At 34.4% G+C, this 22435-nt stretch overlaps 2 protein-coding genes across 8 annotated transcripts in view; one reads left to right on the top strand and one right to left on the bottom strand.

Annotated features, from left to right (window-relative positions):
- The window catches only part of AVEN (apoptosis and caspase activation inhibitor), an 85974-nt gene that overhangs the window by 9899 nt on the left and 53640 nt on the right, over positions 1-22435 (bottom strand). The gene's annotated exons all lie outside the window — the stretch shown is intronic.
- CHRM5 (cholinergic receptor muscarinic 5) overlaps positions 1737-22435 on the top strand; it is an 83674-nt gene continuing 62975 nt past the window's right edge. For all 7 annotated transcript variants that reach the window (XR_005257207.1, XM_038139168.1, XM_038139167.1 and 4 more), the window contains exon 1: positions 1737-22435. This exon is cut by the window's right edge and continues 15976 nt beyond it. The gene's annotated coding sequence lies outside the window, so the exon portion shown is untranslated.

Genomic DNA, 22435 nt, shown 5'->3' with positions numbered 1-22435 from the left:
ATATTAAACAATACTGTTTGTTGTTTAAAATGTGAAATTATTATGAAAATGGCAGAACTAAATTAACCATACTTTCCTACCACTCAAAATATATCATAAATCTAAATCAATTTATTTAAATAAAAGGTATCTTTCAGTTTTCCATTATCCCAATTCTCTTTTCTTACAAGTATTCATTGAATAGCAGAATCAAAACACATCCTACCTGTAATCTCAAACAAATATTTTCTCATTTGTGAAATTTAAATACTAAAAATAGAAAAAAAATGGAAGAAAACCAGTTTTCAGCAGGAAAAATTCTATTAGTGGAATGGTTTTGTTAATTTAAAACCTCTCTCAATCACATAAAACATTACTGAAAACAGAGGAAAAGTACTCTGTAGTCTTAGAGATTAAATTGGAGAATGAGAATAGCAAGGAATTAACATGATCCTTCTAAGATTGCCATGGCTATAAAGAAGTGCTGCAAGTGCAAATATTATACTCTAAATCCACTTTTTAATCATAATCTCTCTTTTAGCCCCCTTTGGCTACTGAAAGCTCCTATAAGGTTTCCCCAGTCTTCTCTTCCTCAGGCTGAAATCCCCCAACTCTTTCAGCTTATCTCCATAGAATACTGATAGCAAGGATATTCAGAGCCTGCACTGCCAACTATACAGGATATTTGTAACCAGATTCAAAAAGAATAATATTCTACATTATTTCCCTGGCATAACTATGCAACACTACTAGCCACATTTTAAAATGAAAACATCTGACCAAACAGCAGGATTATCTGACCAAGGCTAAATGATGTCTTCAAAATTTAAAATGTGTCACAGAGAAAGGAGTGAGAAGAAGGACCTGTTGAAATCAGTGCTGGTTCTGGAACAAAGAGTGTCTGTTCAGGAAGAAAAGAACTAATTTAACACATAAAGGAACTGCAGCCTTTTGAAATCAAAGACAGATACAAATTTTTTCAAATGAAAAGCAGGGTGAAGCAAACAAATACCAAAATACACAATGACTCAAAAAAGAAAATATTCCAAAACCACATACAAAAGAATCCCCCAGGAAACAAATCTTCTTATTAAAAACTAAAGCAGAGGCTAACAAGACTCAGGATCTACGTGATCTAAGACAACTTCTTGAAAGAAGCAAAATACTATGCACATAAGCAGGATCTAGTTCATATAATTTACATGCACCTCCAAAAGCTCTCACTGACATCCCACTCCCTTTCCCACCCAAGACTTCAGAGCAGCAAAAAGAAGAGGAGGCTTTGTATGAATAAATAATTATCTTAAAGTAGAAAAAAAAGAGTAAATTGCAAGTTTTCACATCAAAAGAAACAACCTGTGTGATCTTCTGGGGTTCTAGCTATTTAATCTCTTCCCTCAATTAAAAGCAAAAGAGAAGGAAAGAGGAGAAAATGAAGTCACAAAATTTGCTGATGATACCATGTGTTAGTGTAAATGAAGGCAGGCTGTGAAGAATGACATAAGAACTCCATAAGATTGAGAAAACAATTTTAAAATAGCAAATGAAGCTCAATACTGAAAATGCAATAGGCAGTAATTCTCAAAGAAAGGTCAGTTCTCAAAGAAAGCTCAGAACTAACCAACACCATTCCATATCAAAATCAGTGCTACACAGTGCGCAAAGCAGAAAACTGTGTAATTCTAAAAAAGGCAGGAGTGAACAGCACACAGAACATCATTACACCACTATCATGTATTACCTCAAATACTGTGCAGAGTCTTGGTTTCTCAAGCCCAGTCTCAAAAAATGCAACAACATTAGAATAGGCATCTAACAGATTCTGGATCAGAAGCAATTTAGCGCCTTAAGCCAAAGAAGGGGAACCAAGGGAAAATGAAAGAGATCTAAAACCAGGAAAGGCATAAAAGGGCAGATGGGGACTAACTGCTCATTGTCTCTTCTCACCTAGAGGCAGCAAATGAACCCAGCAGGTAACATATGCAAAACTGGTAAAATGTGGCAAATCTTTATAACCTGAAGCCGGGTTGTGGGGCTCCATGCCATCAGATAGTGCAGACAGCACAACATGCAAGGAGGGATATAGGAAAATTATTTCTAAACACAAAGATTGCACATCTGGCTCAGATGTGTCCTTCAGACATAAATTATTACAGATCAAGAAAGCATGTGGAAAAGTAGCTTATAATACAGTACATTCAGATGCCTTAGCTCAAGTGTCTCCAGATGGACCTTGGGTCTGCTTCAGTAGAATCAACCCTAATCCAAAGCAAATAGCTAGGGTTTTTTTACCTTTAGAGCTCTACTCATCTCTTAATTGGCTATCTTTCTGCAAGAAAAATAAGGAGGAAAAGTAGGCAATTCACAAATTTATTTTTAGTCTGTAGCTGTGTTCTTTCAAGCTAATGCAAATTTCCCTCTTTTCTATTTTTTCCAGATTTCCTTAAATTTATCACTATTTTTCATACGTAATTTTTTATTAATTATGTCATTACTATATCTTTTGGAATGCTGCAAAAATGCAAAACATTAAACTAAAATGCACTGAACAAAAAAGTATATTAAAAATTTCTCTCAACTACAGTAGCCTGGTTATTCGAAAGCACCAATCTCATCTCCTCCAGTATTCACTTTTTTTACTGAGTAAACAAAAAAATTATATTTAAGGTTAAAGTTACTGATTTCCCCATAGGTAAGCTTAAACTTTTCATTAAGTTTAAGCCAGTCACCTTAAATATTTACATTTTTCCTGATGCTTTATGACATTTTCTAGTGTCATTTTTTTCAGGCCACTAATTTATAACATACTTAGTGATTTTTAAATGTCACTGCAGCCAACTTGCAATATTAGACAAAGTATATAAATCCACAGAGCCTACTGTTTTTTGAGCAGTATCATTCAAGTAGGCTGGGAAAAAAAAAGATTGCTGCATAACTTAATAATAAAAATGAAGCTTAATTACTGCACAAATTTGTGATTCTTCCTAGGGGGAGGGAGAGAAACTCCTTTGGGTAAAAGGGAGAGAACTCATATATTTTGATAAGACTAGATCCAACAGGAAAAAGTAGCTTAACAGAAGAGTTTGTGATCCACACAGACTGACAGCTTAAGGGAACTAATGATCTGGCCCTTTGTGAAGACACTGCCTTCTCCAACATCATATAAGCAACTAATGTCAGTCCAGCACATGTCCATATCAGGATACAGAGCTGAAATATAACACTGGAAGAAAAGACGAAATGGCAAGGTTCCCACCCACAAAGAAAGATTTGCATAACTTCAAACTGCAGAACTCAAAAGAGGAATCCATTTGCATTTGCTGGCACAAGGTGCTCTTATATTCTGGCTTGTGAGGAGAGATGTCATGAAAAGAAAAGAAGCCAAGAGGAACAACATTCAATCAGAATGAAAGACAGTGATCCCAAAAGATCCCTGGTTTGCCCTGCCTATTTACAGGAACCACTGTGTGGCAGCCACAGAGAATGGGCACTGAAGGATGAGAAGAGCAGAGAGGGATGCACTCCTATGCATTCTAGTAAGCAAAATTACTGCCTTGAGACCTTGGGGCAGACAGTACCTCTAAGCTCACACAACCACTTTAAAAGCAAAGTGAGAGCTTGGATGAACTGTTTAGTCTTATACTGAAGTGAGGTTGAAGCTGAAACAGCACCGTTCATTGATATTTTAGACTGTACAGCTTGCAAATAATTCATCATCCTATCCTGCTAAGATTTGATATTTTGAGTAGCTAAAAAATATATCCCATAATGGGCAGGAAAACTTCTGCCCTTCATTAGGGAGGTTTTAATTTTTTCTAAATTACACACAATGAGCAATTTCTGCAGTGTTTCCAAATCCAAAGTTTAAGTAAAATCTGTGTTTCAAAACCACAATAAAACTACTACTGTTGTTTAGATACCTCATGTCATGCTAGATACAAGAAAGAATAACAGAAACTACATGTCAATAGCTTTTGCTGAGTTGCAGACTGGCACTCACTGGCCTAGGTTCTTTACCTTGTCCTGTTTAAGAAAAGTTCCTCCCAGTTATTCTTCATTAGGATTATTGTTCATTATACCTCCTGTGTGAACAGTGCCCACAAACACATTGCTGTATCGTATCGAGGAGGTGAGAACATCTTGGACCAGATTTATTCTTGCATTTTTCTGTCTAAGAGAACTTCATACCTAACTGCCATGCAGTTAAGGTATAAACTGCTCTTAAGTAGCTAAGATTAGTTGTGTTGCATAAATTTACACTAGGATTACTACTGTTTTCTGTAAGCAGGCTGTCAGAATATTTGATCTGAAAACTTTAAAATTCATTACACAGCTTACTTGTCCAGAAAAGGCAGGAACATATAAAATAAGTCCCCTTTATACCACACTGTATCTCCACCCACAAAAAATCCATTTTTAGAAAAAGAATGCCCAAACTCCCATGACAGTAATCTTAGAGAAAACAAATGAACAAACTTAAGAAATACTTTATTTTAACCAGCTTGCTAGTTTTTAATTGCAATAATAACTACTAATTGACACAATAAAGGGAAAAAAACCCCTCATATCTGCAGTCCTTACATGCCACACAAACACTGGAAAACTTCTCTTTTGCGATTCCTCTTCCCTCCAATTTTATACCAGACAAATCATAGAGGTTTACAATACAATTGACAGTTGAACACTCAAACTTCCAGTTTAAGCATTTAAAGCCATTCTAAATGTTGAATGGTAAGCACACATGTAATTTGACACCCCTCACATTATTAGAATTTCAAAACAGAAAAAAAATCTAGATTCTTCTTATTGCTACAGCTTGATTCCTTATTCTTTGACAGAACATTTACAACAAAGAATATAATAGTATGATTAATAAATATTCTTTACGATGCTGTTCTGACTATTTTTAATATCATCACATCCAAATTAGTACTATCATTCCCTAAAGCACAATTCACTATTCATGTAGGTGGTACATTATGCTCTGTCTATGGGACTATCTTTCAAAAGTATTCATAAATTATACACAAATGTGCAGGCCTAAAAATATTCAAGCAGTTTGATACAGTGAGTATGAGGTTTGGCTTTCTTGCATTTATGGGGGGTTCTGCAAGATATCAGAAGTCATAGCACTAACATGTGCTTGCCAGATTTTTTTTTTTAATGAAACGAGAAAAGTAGCTTCAGAAAACAGGAGGATTTTCTGCTGAAATGTTAATAAAATTACAAGGATTACAATTAGCAAATAGCAAATCTTGTAAAGCTCCAGTTCTATAAGCATGCAAGAGCCTGGAAAACATTTCATTGTGTGTACAAGTTACTCATATCCCTCCAAAGACAGTAGTTGATTGACTTATCAGAGAATTCTGAACACCAAATTAAAATTAATAGCAGATTGGTAAATATTCACTTGTGGTGAAAAATACAAGCAAACAGCATACAGGATTTGCCTTATCAAAAACTTAGAAAGCAAATACATTCTTGGTCAAAATTTACAAAAGCGTGCTTTTTATGATTACCTACAGTGGAGTTTTCCCATTGCTACAGAGCAATGGTCAATTCAAAGTTTCAAAACCTGTATTAAAAGAAATTAAAAGTTCTTCTGCAAAATGAAAAAAAAAATTACTTACTATCTACAATTCTTTGTGCCATGTCAAAAGGAAACTGTAGCCACATACAAGCTTCTGCTCATCTTTTGTATTAGGTACCTTGAGGGATTTTCTAACAAATTTATCATAAGTAAATAAGGATTGAGTTAGCTCAACTGAAACCAACAGTACTCCTCATGCTAACCTCTTGTGCTTTTGTCTTGAACATTCTACATTCTATAACTTACAATGCCCCTTAGCAACAAATCCTGTAGCCTTCTTATGCAAGTTCTCCTTGTATGGAAGTGACAAGACCTTCAGCTCTCCCACAAATTAAGAAACAAAAATTGCTGGTGCAGAATGGAGAATTTCAGTTTTCTGGATGACAAATACCATCTGGGCTATGTATTTACCACTGACACACAGTGTTTCGCTGGTCTGAAAAATGCATAAGTATTGATTTTTATTTAATGATCTTCTGTATTCAAAGAGAAGAAAAATTAAATGTGCATTTTAATGTTAGTTTTGAAATATTAATTTGAAGATTTTCTTTTCCATCACACTATTGACATACTATTAAATAGCATCACAGCAATATCAAAATTCAAGTTTTAAGATATTGAAGACTGTGACATATCTGGTAATGTTGGCTAAATTGAAAAATCATCTGTATCCCAGCTATTCACTAGACATATTTGGGTTTTTTTGTTTTTATTGTTAGTGGTTTTTCTATGATCTAGTTCTATAGAGTTAAAAACAATGGCTTGCAGAACTCTTGCCCTCAAGGACATTACATCATGATTTATTTTAATGTCATGCTAAGGCCTCCCCTGCCTATTCATTCATTCACTACTCTGTTCTGTTCGAGCTCTGTTTATGGGGTTACTTTTCTCTTTTAACCTTGTTTAAATCTATTCTTTCAGATTTCTGATCATGACTGTGGTATTTTAAGTCCCTTTAGTCTACTTGAAACATAATAAGCAGGTGCTAATCAATGGATTTTTTACTTTAGCAGGAACTGATCTGTGAATCATGCAGAAAATACTCTTTGTTCTCTGCTCTGCCTTTTCAAATTGCATTGCTATTTCACTGTGCTCAGAAACATCCATGACATTTATTGCACATTATTCTCAGTGTTTGATTTAATTCTGAATATGTACTTCAAAACAAAAGGTTACAACATTTTTCTTTTGTTTACAGGAGTTTCAAAATGCTTCCCTTTTTTTCTTTTGTTTTCTTTTTTTTTTTCCTTCCCCCCCCCTTTTTTAATGTCTTCAGTCAGCCTTGCCTTATTGGGCACATTAATTTTGCTCAGTTAGCAATCTGAGAGCAAGGATTACCAGACAATGAAAAGTTCTTAGAATGGGTAAAAGATATTTAGCAGCAATAAATCTTAATGATACAGAAGCAAAAAGTAAAAATTCTGTTCACAGAATAAGAAAAAGCATCCACCATGTGTTTTCCCACAGATGGAAAAAAAAATACCTTTTCTCTAAGCATACACTCAAGATTTTAATACCTCTTATGCTTTTGGTCAGCACTTTAAAATTAACATTTGTAAAATACCTTTGTTCATTTTGCTTTTAATCTTTGGAGCCTAGAAAAGAATCAGAATCAATAAATTTTTTAGAATGACAACAAGGTCACATAGGCCCCTACTCGCAGCCTCAGATGTACAGCCTTCAATGCTCTTCAGACAGTCCAGAGGAAGTTTTTTCCACAGGCTTCAGTTAGCACTTCTGAAGGTCAGCCCAAAAACAGGAACAATTTTCTTAACTGTGAAGGAATGTACTGGGACAGGATGGAAGGGAAAAAACCTCTCTCCATTGTAACCAAGAAATCTATCTGGCACTACAGTGCCAATTCTTGTATTTGTCAAATACAGCCTGTTTACAGACTTAAACAGTTCTTTCTAAAGCACCTTGGGATCTAAGATCATACAAATGCTAAGATCTAACACTGGTATTTGTTGCCACTCCTGCTACCACCAAAAACATGTGTTCCTGCTGAAGCCTGATATTTCAGTTATCATTTCAAAATCATTTAAAGGTTTTGGCTACTGCAGAAGAAAAGAAAGATAAAAGGTTTGAATGAACGACAGCCTAGTTAATTAACCACTCAGAGTCTAAAAAATAAACCAACATTAAAACAGCTCTGCTTTACAACAATCCACAGCTATCAAAGGGAGGAGCTAATTTTTGCTTGCCTTTTTCACATCACACATTTTGCCTTTGCTAAGTGCAAATAAAAAATGCAGGTGTTGTACTAATGGTTTTAAATTTTTCAAAATTGAGTTTAAACATCAAATCTAGGCTTTTAATTCTTTCAGAAGTCAATAAATAAATTGATCAACATAATAAATAAATACAATTCAAACAAAAAAATCTTCTGGAGTATTGCATTCCCATTGAGTACCTTTCAATTTTCGAGGGACAGGATTCAAATTACTCAGAGGTACAAAATAATTTTCCAGTAATGCCATGAAGAGATTTATAGTAGAAGCAGTTTCCTAATGACTATTTTCCTTCCACAGTACATTTTTATATGTGTTTTCAAAGACACAGAAATGACAGTGAAATGAGTATTTCCTACACAAACTTCTACAGGTTCTTAAGTTTGAGAATACAACGGGAAGCTGCAGTAAGGTATCTGAGCCCTCTCAGGGGAGAGTACTTTGTCACACTGACTAGAAAATATTCAGAATAGAGCAGAAGTTCAATTCATTAAAAAAAAAGTGACAATACAAGGACTAGAATAATATGTCAATCAAATGATACATAAAAATAGTGAAGCTTAAACTTAAGAAAACAAAAAAGAAATTTCAAGGCTGAATTTCAATTCAACTAAACACAGTTTTATCCATTCCTAATTTCTTTACTCAGAGAACTTTGTATTCAGGATTTTCAGCCAGGGGTCCTATGGACTACCTCTCTGGGACTCGGAAAAAGGTGATGAAAGCAACATGAGACTGTGTAGTGTCACCACTGGATTCCACACCACACAGGAAAAAAAAAACCAACCGAAGATCTGCAAGTAAAATACTAAAGTCCATTCAGGTCAGTTTAACTACTGCAGTAGTAATTAAATTTTATATTACATATGGGGATTTCAAGGGTTCTCTGAAAATGCAATTAAAATATACTTGAATTGTCAAAGCTCACTTGCATTTTATTCATCTTTGGTTTTGAGGGGTGAGTGTTCTAACCTGCTGGCTGCAGCTTCTTTACCTTACATTGAATCTACGATGAGTCACTGAGGCAACTAGACATACTGCAAGGCTGGTTTTGATGGATGACTCAGAACTAAGAATTAACAACCATTGGAGGGATAAGAGAAAAAACAGAATTTTGAAAGGTCACATATTTCTAGATATATTTTAAACTAAAACTTAACTCCTCCTATGCCCTCAAAGGTCATGGTGGGGAAATATTCTGGACTAATGTTAGGAGGAAGTACAGTACAATGGGTTGTCACACTATAGTATTTAGTGATCAATAGATTGTTGTGCTTTTAGAATTTTTTTAATTACACTGTATAGTAGCACAACAGCCATGATTAGTAATTTACCAGCACTGCATCTAAAAAAAAAAAAGGTAAAGAAAAGCAAACATACCAAAAAACACTCTTAACTACTGAAAAACCATGTATCTCTCTGGTTCTATAAAAATTAAGACAATACAGGTTGAAAATTACTCTCATTTAAAATATACTTTTGAAAAACATTATCATCCTCATTTGAATTTATTAAGCTCAGAAGAATAAAAAAAAACTGTTTGGCAATTGATCATCTTAGAAACAAGCTCTCTTTCTATGATTGTCCAAATGAACACTAGGAAACTTTGGAAAATGACACCTACTGAATTCATGAGCAATCTTCGTGTTTATCTTGTTTGTATTTCACTGAGAGACTTTCTAATTAGAATAATAAAAATAAGATAGAAATCACCAGACTAGTGTAAAGTCAGACATGTCCTCACTATTGGGTGAACCTGAAAATGGGAAAGCAACAGCCACATCCATCAGTATGAGCTGGAGAGACCCCAGGGCCTCTGGGCTGAGCAGAAGGAATTCCCAGGAGCTGTTGGAGGTGGTGGTTGCATACAACACCCCAAAACAAATAATCAAGGATCTTGCTCTGAATTTTTTGTTCTGAATAAAAGTGGCAAATCTGTTTTTAATTACCACAGAATATATGAAAGAAAACTAAAGTGCAGTGCAATAGGTCAATTAGCACCAGCAATTGAATTCAGTAATACCAAGTTCAGTAATTTCACATTTAAGAAAGACTTTTTTGCTTCAGTGATATAAGGGAAGTATCTTTGATGAAAAGACGTAGAAGTAAACATGCTTACCAGATGAATGAGATCTCTTTAGGAAAGAGCCAGTTTCATGACTTGACTCTCATCACTTTGGTATAATGAGAAATGTTATATCTGTACAATACTGCTGTAAATGAACGTGAAAATGTGAATGTCAGCTGGAGAGAACTATACATACATGCTAGGTACACTCATGCTAGTTCACTGACTACACAGAGAAAGCAGAATCCAATGTATTTAATAATGTTAAGTACAAAGAGAATTGTGACCCTGATTACATTATTATTTAAATATTTTAATCTGAATATGTCTTCTTGCATGATTTTTCTACAATTAGAGAAGTTGAATTTAGTAGGTGTAATAAAATGTTTCTCACTCAGATTGAGTAAGATTTTATTACTTACAGTATATCAAATTTCTTCCTCAAGCTTCTGTTATCAGGTTTGTCCTGAGAATCAAGCATATAGATTGCACATGTTTCAAATAACTAGGAAAGACAAAATTGCTAGGCCAACTTTAAGTTACAAGTAATTTTAGTTTACTTGACAGTAATAGCTCAAGGTAGAAAAGCATGTATCACTTGATTTGATCATAAAAACGTGACTCCATACTAAGCTTATCTTCCAAAATTCTGGAAAGTATTGCTCTCTCAGAAAAGCCCTCTATGCAGTTTCTCTACAATGCACTTATCCAGCATGTAGATTCATTTTGCTTCTTCCATGCCTATAAATAAATAATGAAAAAAACTATTGCATGAGGTGCTACATGTCTGTAAGAGGTCACATGCCCTTAAAGGTGGCCAAGTTCATACTGGAAACTGCAAACTTGATTTCACAGCGTAGTCTGGCATCCATTAACAGTGCATTTATTCATGCTTCTGTGAGCCCAGAACCGTGGCCATAAATTTTATAGGGCAGATATAATCAAAAAGTCTTTGTAAGAGGCTACCCAAAGGAAAAACAAAGGAAGTTCTCTTTATCTACATAGTATTTTCAGGCTTCCTTTGCTATCTTTGAGATTCTTGTACCAGACTAATGACTGCATTCAGCAGTCTGTGAGTTTGCTCACAGGAAGTGACTTTCATAAGCCAGATATCTTCATATATGAACAACTGCACAGCCTGGCAGAACACACATGGGCCACTACAGTGTTTTCCTGAATGTTCTCACTGCTACTGAAAGGTAAAAGCAGCTTAATGTTACAGCTGCTTAATGCATTGTAACATAGTCCAAGTAAAGATCTCAAAAGCTTTTTGTTGGCTAGAGCAGCACTTACAAAAGCAGGCACCTCTTGTATTGCTTTTAATCCGATAATGGAAATAAAACAGCGACCAATGTGAATACAACACAGCAGATGAAATAATTCAATTCCCTCAGTTGAATTCACCTCCTTTCTTTGAAAGCAGGAAGTAGCAGTCTCCTCATCTGAGATAAGATACAAATCCCATGCCTGCTGCAATGATAAGGGCTTATTTTCTCTTTGAATAACTTTTCAATGAGACACGTTCATGAGATTAGGGAAAGAACAGCTGGAAATAGTATGTACATTTTGTGGCTTGTTTACTCCTTTGATCTTCCTTGGGGTTCTCTATGAGTAACAGAGGCCACTTTCCTTATGAGTAAAGGATTATGAAGAGCAGATACAGCCAAGATCAAACTTACATTCCAGAAGTGTGTTACTTGGGGAACACTGTGTCAGCTGACCTTCCTAGGACACTTTGTAGGTTTTAAACACACCGAGAAGGCAGCCTCAAAAATCTGATAATGAATATCCCTGTATTAAAGGTTCATCAGATAATTGTATACTGATAAATTTTTAAATTGCTTCTCTAGACAGGTACTTCAACACTTTGTAGTTACAGGACAGCAAGAAATACCACTGTTTTGTGCAACAAAATCAATTATTAAAACTTAAATGAAAGTAGCTAATGCTTTGTTCTATTATCAACCCAAATAAGACTGATACATGTATCAGTTTTACATTCCCAGAAAGAAAAAGAATAATGGGTTATGTAAAAACTCTCAATGTATTTTTCATTTTATCAGTCAGTGAATGCAACATTAGTGCCTAGTGTTTTACTGAAAAAAAGCAATAGTAGTGACTTTCACTGAAAAAAATACTTCACATTGTTAAATAGAACTCATTGAAATCTAAAGTTTTAACAGCATCTATTTCTATTCCTGAAGCATATGACATCAAGTATAAGCTATAATTTTCATTTAAAACCTAGGCATAACAGAGAGAACTAGTGTATCTGTTAAAATAGAGTTTTGATCTCAGGGTACTAAGTCCTTGGAGAGGAACATGAAAAATGGATGAGGGATCAGAGAATTTAGTTCACATACTTTTGTCACTGAAGTGACAGTCAAAGATTAATTTTGAGAACAGAAATATGAACTTCATGGTCTCAGATTATGACAACCAACCTTGTTGATGACACTTGATTTCTTCTCCCTGTGGGCCATTAGAGCTTGGTTCCGAAGGTTAGACGCTCTAAGCAGCTGTAAAGGTCTTTTTTATGAATTGAAAACTTTACAGGATATTCTAGTTATTACTTATACGATATTGAAAATCATCTAAGGCAAAAAGTAAATACAATTTTTTTAAGCCTGAAGGAAAAAAATTGCTATCTGTGCTTTTTCATTTAAAATACTTTGTACCTAAATCTACCATCAATAAGGGCTCATTACTCAGCAACATGTTTATTCTGTGTATTTTTATGCTGTAACCTACAACACTCACTGGCAGATATTATTAAAAAATAAAAAGTAATATATAACTAATACAAAAGATCTATGAAGTACTGACAAAGCAAAAAGTCATAAATTAAGGACAGGAGTAAAACTACCAATTATTGATTAGATTTCTGTAATTCGTTCCACTTATTTTGTGCAACTGCATATTTTGCAATACTTGATTCAAATTAATATAAAAATGAAAACTGTTACTAATAATGTTTTGGTCTCTTTTGAAATACGTACTTAGCTGCAGTACTATAATGGAAGTTTCAATAAAGGTTAAAAAACAACTAGTACCTGACAGTCAAACACACATAAAACAGAAATACAGAAGAAAATCTGTAATGAAAATAATAACATTCCAAATAAACACAGTAGTTGAAAATGAAAACAGAGAAGTTTAAGAAATTGCAATTAAGAAACAGTATCAAAACATTTTTTTAAAATCTTATTTTAAAATTAGTAAGATGTGTCTCCAAGACAGTTGCATTTGGAAGTGCACAAAAATGTATAAGGATCTACTTCAACTAAAACATTGTTCGATCAGTCCAGAAGTTTCATTTCCACAACTAAATAGATTCCCAAACATTTGTTCTCTGACCCATCTCCATCCCTCAGCTCCATCACCTTCAGATAGCATTCTTAGGCAGATAAAAAGGAAAAAAATATTTTGTGTAGCAAAAGAAGAAGGTAGCAATCAAACAATACAAAATATTTAGGCAATTTTTACTTCTCGCTACCAGCAAAAATTAGACCACTTTATTTTAGGAAGTACATGGTTATATCTGTGATCCTACACTTATCTTCTAAAAAATACCAGTAAACTTCCCATATCATTAATATTTACTGTGTGAAGTTTATGGCAAAAGGATTTTTGTATTAATCTGTGCTGTCATCCTTAATACCTAGCATAAGGGTGTAAATGGCAGTGCTCAGCACAGCAGTGGCTGCCATACAGGTGGTACTTGTAGGCACCAAGCTTCTGGCACAGAACTGGCTGCTCAGTCTCGTCATTAAGATGTGTGTCCCACTCCTCCCTGCTTCCCTCCACATCCCAGCTCTGCAACCATCCACCTTCTCCCTCGGGCTGCCTCTGGGGGCTCTCCCACTCACGCCTCCTCTTGCTCAGGTCCCAGATGTACAGCTGCAAATCCTCCTTCATGCTGAATCCTTACTGAGCTGACTCAACTTTGCTAAACCATCAGAAAAGCATTGCTTTTTTGTTTGTCAATTAAACTTTCTGTCATTTTAGCAAGCAGATTCCAAGAAGCATGAGAGCTGGCACAGTAGGGAAAAAAATGGATAAATGCTGTCAGAAGCAGTGAAGAGAAATTATAAACTAGGATAAAGCAGAACACTAGCTCTATTCAAGAGCAGACTCTTATACGAGGTCCTACCATTGAGTGTCTAAAACTGAAGCAACAAAATTGCAACGAGCTCAATTACTTAGAAATGAATGTCTGAAAAGAGTATTAATTGCTAATATTTAAGAACTCATTTGCTTTGAAACTAAGCATATTATTTAGATGGCAATTTTTTCCTAAGAAAGCATAGAGAATATTTACAAAGCTCAAGCTGTAACATCAAAGCGCAAGTAAAAAAATCGGCTTGCAGGTCTCTTGCATGTGATGAGGTCAGCATAACACAACAGCAGCACTACTGGCAATCACTTCTCTCTTTCTCAAACTTCTTCCTCAGTGTGAGAGAAAAGCATTAACACATGAATAGACAGTGAAATAGATATAAATATTTCAGAATATATTTTTCTGACAAAATTGGGTCAGAGTAGCCATGGACTGGAATTTGAAAATGTCGATCTATGTTCAAGGATGAATGGGAGGAAAAAGGAATTAAAAAACATTGCAAGGAGAGCACTGTTGCAAAAAACGTTTAACAACAATAGCTACTGAACTTAAAGAAAATGCACCATTTCCATTAGCAAAGCATTACGCAAACCATTTTTACTACATTCAGACAGTAAATAATGATTTATTTTCCCTATGTAATCTGAACAAAAATATCCAATGGGTGATCACATTAATTAAAGGAAAAATCTAGCTCAGTAATTTTAAGCAAAACAACTCATCTGGCTCTAGTTACAGAAATGTTGTGGTGTTGTGATGTGAATTCTGCTGATGACGTATGTTTTGTTTAAAGGACACTCATGCCCTTTAGAATGAAAATGTAGTGTGTCTTTACCAATAGAACTGTTAGGAAAAGTCCTCCTGGGTAGAGCCACTGAATTTCTTTACAAATCTGGATTGCATAGTCATGGTTCTTACAAAGGCATAGATACACAGCTGTGGTATCAGTCTGGTACTACAGAGATCTATTCTGTAGAAAGACAAAATACCCAAACCTCCCTCTTGGTCTCCCTAATGCTAATCTTCAATTCAAAGAAAAAATCTTTTTCATCCATGAAAAAATGTATTTGCATGTAAGTGCTTTTCTGGAAAATTTCAGATAAATGCACATAAAACTTTCATTTTCAGGATATACACACATGATACAGAAATGAAGCTAATGTTTGTAATTTGTTTTGCTTGTTAATTCTCTATTCTGCAAAAACTGCTTTTCCCTTTTCAATTAAACTTGTCTCTCAACAGCTTTCTTGCCCCGCAGCTAACTTGAGAAAAAGTTAACTCCTATCAAAAATCAACATTGTTGCAGCATTCCCTAGCTTTTCACTTCAAAATACAGAAAAGGTCATATAAAAATGACTGGAACTTGCACAGAAATTATTTTTAAAATTATGCATCTGAAGAAGCAAAACTTCCTGTCCTAACAGAAGTTGCATACCTACAGATATATCACATACATAATTAAAGCACAGGACAAACTTCCTGACATATATGAACACATCAAACCTGTTAAAATCAGTACATCCTGAAACATAAAAGGAAGTACATCAATTTTAAGAACAGCATGCCTACAGCATCTTTTCTCATAAATAGTTTTCTATTTGTTACACTAAACACACTGGAAAGAAAAACTTAATACCTTTTCAAACAACTTAATTAAGTTTTCATAAAAAGTTTGCTATGAAGAACTCTCTCTGAAAAGGGGAATATTTCTAAAGCAAAGTCTGTATTAACCAAATGATCATAGTTATGAACCAAATCACAGTAATTTGGAATGACTGTGAGCTTCTCTTCAATAATTAATTTCTTTACCCAAACTAAAACATCAGCAAATATGCATCCAGAGCATGAAAATCAGATAGCTCAGAGACCCTTTTCCATACATATGTGCAGTAAGCATTGTGTGATCATACAAACCCTGTCCACAGAATGAAAAAGCCGGTTTACCCTGTAAACCAAAACCACATAAGTAAAACTCAGGACTCAAATTAAACTACCATTTAATTTGGCTTTTATTAAAGTAACTTTTATTTCCTCTGATTTAAGCCTTAGATTAAAATAAACAACCAAGATTCAATATCTATAGTCAAAATTAAGGTGAAGCAGTGCACAGACAAGAATATAATAGCAAAGCAATAACAACACTTAGACTCATCGTGGGGCTCCACATATTTTGTTTGCTCACATGGTTTATGGAGTGCAACTGGCTCACACTTGGACCTCTTGGAATAAGTCTCTGGGCAACAACACATGCCCAGGTGTCACCACCTGCCTTTCGTTCATTTTGCTTTATTGAGATCTCTACAGTTTATGTTTCCTACTTGTCATAAATAAGGAAGTACAGTGTGCTAGTACTTCACAAGAAGCATCGCTTGTGAAGTTGCAAGACTTGAGACTCCTGAAAATACTCAATATTATTTTTATGAACACTTCATAGATAAGTATTTTTACTTTCAAATCTTATGGGTTAAATTTAAGATTTAAACTGATATCCAGAAAAAAAGATGAAAACTTAGATACTTTGAGAAATACAAGGTGAATAATTTTTGTATCAAGAGAAACCATGGCACTTCATATAATTCAGTGAAGTACAGTGTCTTCCTAGTCCATTAAATTTCAGCAGCCTTTTAATAATTGAACATTTTTCTAAATAGCATGAAGCTGAATGATTAAAAAAGGTCTTTCATTTTAATAAGAAATTAATCTATTTTTTTAATGAGGGTTAACCAGGCTGGTTTTTTAGTACCAAGGAGGCTCACGGAAGAAGGCAATTATTAAACAGCTCTAACTATCTATATGTAGGCTGGCACAAACACTTATTCTAAAATGATGACATATTCTCAAAACACTTTACCCTGAAGTATTCCACTTCTATAGTACAAATACTCTACATCTGGAAAATCCTTATTAAAATACTATGTTTTTTAGCATCTAAGTTAAATTGCATAATAGCATCTATGTTGCTGCAGAAGTAACATGGCTATGCATGGATAAAGCTATTTATAACTGAAAACTCCTGTTAAGTGCTTGTGCTGTCACACAGCAGTCTTGCCCTAATACTTAAAAAGCCTCCCTAATGAAGTCTATGTTACAAGGCCAACTAGCTCTTCAAATACCAGAAGCTTTATAAAATATTCGCTAAGGACAGCAATCTTTCTGTATTGTATCCCTTTTTTAGCGTGTTTCATGTCTAAAGGTCCACTGGCCTCACTGACCACAATCATGACTTCAAGGGCATAATTTCAATAACTGAACAGGTGTTCACTGACTGACTGACATCCAAAACAAAACCTCCATGGAGACTGAGTCTCTCTCTTCAAAGGAATCAATCACAACTGGCTATACAGCACTAGTTTAAATTCTAATTCCTACTAAACAAAGGGTAGAGGTGAGAGATCATCTCTGAGGTCAAATTTCTCAAAAGAAAATGCAAAAAAAGGATGTCAAGTTCATTTCGTCCAATAAGGGATAGACATTACAAACTTGTTTCATTACTAAAGAAGACTGAAAATGTGCTGCCCACTTCTAAGTAAACCCTGTGTTTCAGCTTTTCAGATTTTTCTCTCTTCATAAATCCTAGACAGCACATTTCACTTTTGCTACAGTAACATTAATTTCTTGAGTGATTTCCTGTTGTACTAACTGCATTTTCAAACACAAATTATCAACTGTACTCTGCCTGGAATAACTCTCTTCAGTTTCAACCACAAGAATAATTCTGTTGTTTCCTCTACACTGACACTGGCGCATTCCTTTGTCTCCCAAAGAAATGTAGCCTACACTTGCCAAGAGTCCATGCATCAATATATGCATAAATACATCAACATTAAAATAAAAAACACCCACAGTTACCTATATCTGAATTGAAAAGCCCTCAATCAGAACTTGAGCCGGACAACCATTAAGTGCTTCTGTTTTCCTGAATGATGTAATAGCTAAGTCAGAATGATAGTTAACTATCAAATTATAACTGATCACACAAAAATAAAACAATAAACCTACCAGAAAATGCATTTAAAAACCATTTTGAGATATATTTATTTACTTATAAGACTAATTCCTAATGAAATATGATTTATGAAATATACCATTTGTGTATCTACCCATAATTTTTGATCTATGTAGCAAATTCTAATTTAATGTAACACCAGGTGAAGCTTTTGAACATACAAAGGTCCACATTTTGTGACCCAAACTCACCAGATAAAGATGAGCCCTTGAATGTGTTTATCAAAGGAATAAATAAGAACACGTTCTCTTATTCATTTAAAAAAATGCAGCAACCAGCAGAGCAATTAGCAAATCTGTAAGTATAAACCAGCAACAACATAGAGTGACAACTGTCCAGAGAAGTGTACATGTAAACAACCTGTAAAGAAAATAAACTTAGTCATTTCCCTGCCCATGGGAAAACCTATTTTTAAGAAGAACTTTCAGAAAAGTTTTGTTTGTTTTCAGGGTATTATGTCATAGGATTATTAAAATTTTTCACTGCCACTGTCAAATCTAGGACTGACTACACAGTCTTACCCGGATTCATGTTCATAAACTTCCAAACTGAAATCATTAAGATATGAAAGAAAGAAGGCTATATAGCCTTCACCAAATTTTAATTCAAATCACAGGGAAACAACACTTTAATTCCCATTTACTTTCTACTTTAGTTTTTATACACTGTGTTTCCTAGTTACAAGCTGAGGTTGGTAGTAAATTCAGTATAATACATTTCTGAATGCCTGGTTTATAAGGTCTTCAGAAAAAGGAATTTACCTTCCAATGAATCCTACTGTGAAGAATATGGATGCTTTTATAAAATAAATAATGAATAAAATATGGTGAGGACAGCTAGAAAATGTGCTATACCTGACTGATTTACAGGTCATACCTGACTGGCTAATGACTCTCTTCTACCTGTTTCAGATACTTTTACTATCAAGGTTTTTTGACATATGTAATCTATTCCTCAACATCCAAATGAAGAAACAGATTATCAGGGAAAAAGACAGAGAATGGAAACAAGATGAAAGACAACCTCAGAAAAACTCACACTTCCATTAATTATGCACAAGTACTTAGATAAGAGAGAGCAGAAAATAGTGCAATGAATTTAAAACTACACAAATAAATCAAGGGAAACAAACAGCCTCTACTTCAGTGGAATTTTACCCTTACAGTGGCCTTACAAAAACCAAAGAAATGCTTACAAAACAGGGCATAACCTACTATGAATCAAGGTGGCAGAATCTATCCATTAATCTATAATGATATTTAAAGGACTATTTGTACTACTGCACCTAGTAAACCAGTTTTTAAAATAAATTATATAAACAAATTAGTGGCATGGATTTTTTCTTCAGCTTATAAAAGAGATGGAGGAAATAGCCCTGCTTCTTTCTGCTATTACCATCATTAACATTGAAGTTTTTGGCTGGAAAAGAGTGTTTAAGCTTAAATCTCTCTACCTTAGTCTTTAAAATGAGCCTCTGATATACAGACCATGTTAGCAGTAAAAAATTAAATATATTATCAGTGAATTTCACTGATGCTCAGTTAGACACATACAAAATACCAAGTTTGGGTAATACAAATTCACCAGAAAACATTTTTAAAAGAACACATTAGCACAGACAAGGCTTGTTCTATCTGTGTCTTTAGGATAAAGTCACTCATAAATATAATCAGCCATGTAAATGCGTTCAAAAACCTCAAGATAAAGCTAACATTAAAAATTAATATCAAAACTACAACAAGAACTTCCTATTTCTCCAATTCCATTAAGATCAAAAATTCAGTCAAGTGTTTACCTGAACACAAATGAGAATACTGAAAAAGAACTGAGGAACTAGAGGAAAGAAAGACACCTTTATGTTCACATCAGCCTTTCCCCTGCCTTCAGGCCAACTGCTCTTCACTCTGCTGACTTGGCATCTTTTAAAGCCACATTCTGTCTTTCACTGTTGAAAACCACTGGAGACAGCAGTTTGGGACCTCTTAAGAACTGCACAGTAAGGAACTAAATAAAAGCTAAATTCAACTCAAGCTACTATTTCTGAGGGGTTTTTATCTTATTGCTTTTATTAAATAGGGTTAATATTTTGTTCTTTTAGAAAATATGCACCATTTTCCTAAGCAAACCTCCTCAAAATTTAATATGATAATAATAGTATATTGATATAGGATTAGTAGTAAGCAATCCTTTTGTTTGTAATTGAATAAACAACAGCAATTAAAGAACAGCAGATGTCAATACTTGCATAGATAGCCATAAAGCTCCAAATCAATACCTGCTTCCAGTTCCATTTATGAAGACACACTCTCATTCCCTAATGGCTACTTAAAGTGATACAAGAGGAAATACTTGCCATTTTTGTAGCAAGTTTACACGATTTGACTTTTTAATACCAAATTACTTTATGAATGAAAGATATTCAAAAAGAATAATGAAATATTATTCAAGTTTTTGAGATTGAAAGTTACATAGTCTTTTAGGCACATTTTTAAGTAGTCCATGCTCCTGGGGAAGGAGATGCTTCCCTGTAGTGTCTTCTCCCACTGGGGTGACAAGCAGTGGAAGCCCACTGTTTTTCTACTGGTGTCACCTTAAGAATGTAGAGTTTAAACCAGATTTACTGAAGCAGAGAAATAACTGGAATACATTAAAAAAGTAAAGATTGATATTTGGGTTCAAGTGTAAGAGGTTTTTTCTCTTTAGTAAGGCAGTTATTTGTGATATGCCAAAAATCAGAATGATGGTAGGTAGCTCTTAAAGAAGTTACCAGATTTAGACACAGTTCATGTATTATACACATAATCTTCCAGAAAGGAGTGAAGGAACTTTATTAAAGCAACTACCTCACAAAGAGGCATTTTAAACTTTAATGTATACATTAATATACATTACAGTTTTCAGTGCTAACATCATGCCGACATTGGCTTTTTTTTCTACTCTTAAAAAGTTAAAGAGATAAGGTTAAATCTTACCCGAAAACATTTTCCATTAATGAACATGTTTGAGAAAATGCCACTACGGCATTACTCTTCCAACACCTGATAGTCCAAGACGTACTTGCTTCAGAAATTACTGTAAAATGGCACACTGGTAACAAGTATCAGTCAACATTATGGAAATTATAAAATGGCTACCAATATTAAGATGTACAGAAAAAAAATACTTTAAGAAAACCCAATGCAGTGCATTGAAGTCTCATTTAAAAACTCTAGACTGCTCAAGTTACAATCATTCTATTAATATACCCTCAACTGACATTAAAGAATTTTTTCAACTTATTTCCATTTTTGCCTGTTTGACTCAGGTACACAATTTACAAATCAAGTATTAAGCCTTTCTTTTTGAGGAGAAGAGACAAGATAGAGGGAGTATGACTACTCTTGTGTTCATCTATTCAATGACAATCTCTTAATTCCATTTCCTACTTCCATGACCGTTCACGGGGAAATTTTAAAATCAGGCAGTTAAATATATATTAACCTGCATTAAAATCAGGCAGTTAAATATATATTAACCTGCATTCTTTACCCCATCATTCCACTTGGTTGAAAGCTAACAGATACCATGGTGACAGACACCACAGAAATACTTAAAATACTGTGTGTCATTCTGTAGTGGTCCTGACACCAACATCATACTGTGTTCAAGTTAGAGGGGAAATGGCAAAGACTACCATCATTGGAAAAGGTCATGATGACAGTTTATGGTAAGTCATTCAGCTGTTTCATAGCAACTAGTAAAGAATCTTACTTTCTAAAAAAGGGGAAAAAATCAAAACTACTCGGAAAGACTCATACATATATAGTGGAATGGCTTATTCTTCCATATGAAATTAATAAATTATGCATAACCACTTCTAAATCTCCTAGAATGATAAGTCATTTAACCCTTAACAGCTAGAGGCAGAGAAATACAATCATGAATTTTGATCATGTATCTCCGCACTAAAGCTCAAAGAGTGAAGACAGAAGAATGAGCTAATACCTTCCATGTATGTAATGTATGTGTGGCAAAGTACTGGTAACCAAGCAACAGGCAGGAAACGTGTCAGAAAGGAAAAGCATATTTACAGTCCTAACAGACTCTCATTTATACACAATTATAGATACCAGTTACAAGAGGAGAGGATCAGACTGCACCAACCTTTTCTTTTTTATTCTTCCATTTTGCTCTACTACAGATATTGCCTGGGTTTTAATTGGATTAATCTCACATGCAATTCATACCAGAACAAGCAACTTGCCTAAATTCTGCATGAATAGATGCAGAAATAGAGAATGCATCCTGAACTTACCTCCTACTTGTTTGGGTTTGTATTTTATTAGGATTCTGTGTTAGTACTTCATGTGAATTATTCACTTTTTCCGTATAATCAGCAGAAGACTCAGGAAAAAGAAAATATATATCATTAGACAAAGATAAATATATTGTGTATATATAT

The sequence above is a fragment of the Motacilla alba genome, chromosome 5 (genome assembly GCF_015832195.1).
Source record: "Motacilla alba alba isolate MOTALB_02 chromosome 5, Motacilla_alba_V1.0_pri, whole genome shotgun sequence".
NCBI classification, from domain to species: domain Eukaryota; kingdom Metazoa; phylum Chordata; class Aves; order Passeriformes; family Motacillidae; genus Motacilla; species Motacilla alba.
Note: the sequence above shows the minus strand (reverse complement) of the source record. Positions and strands in the feature narration are given on the sequence as shown.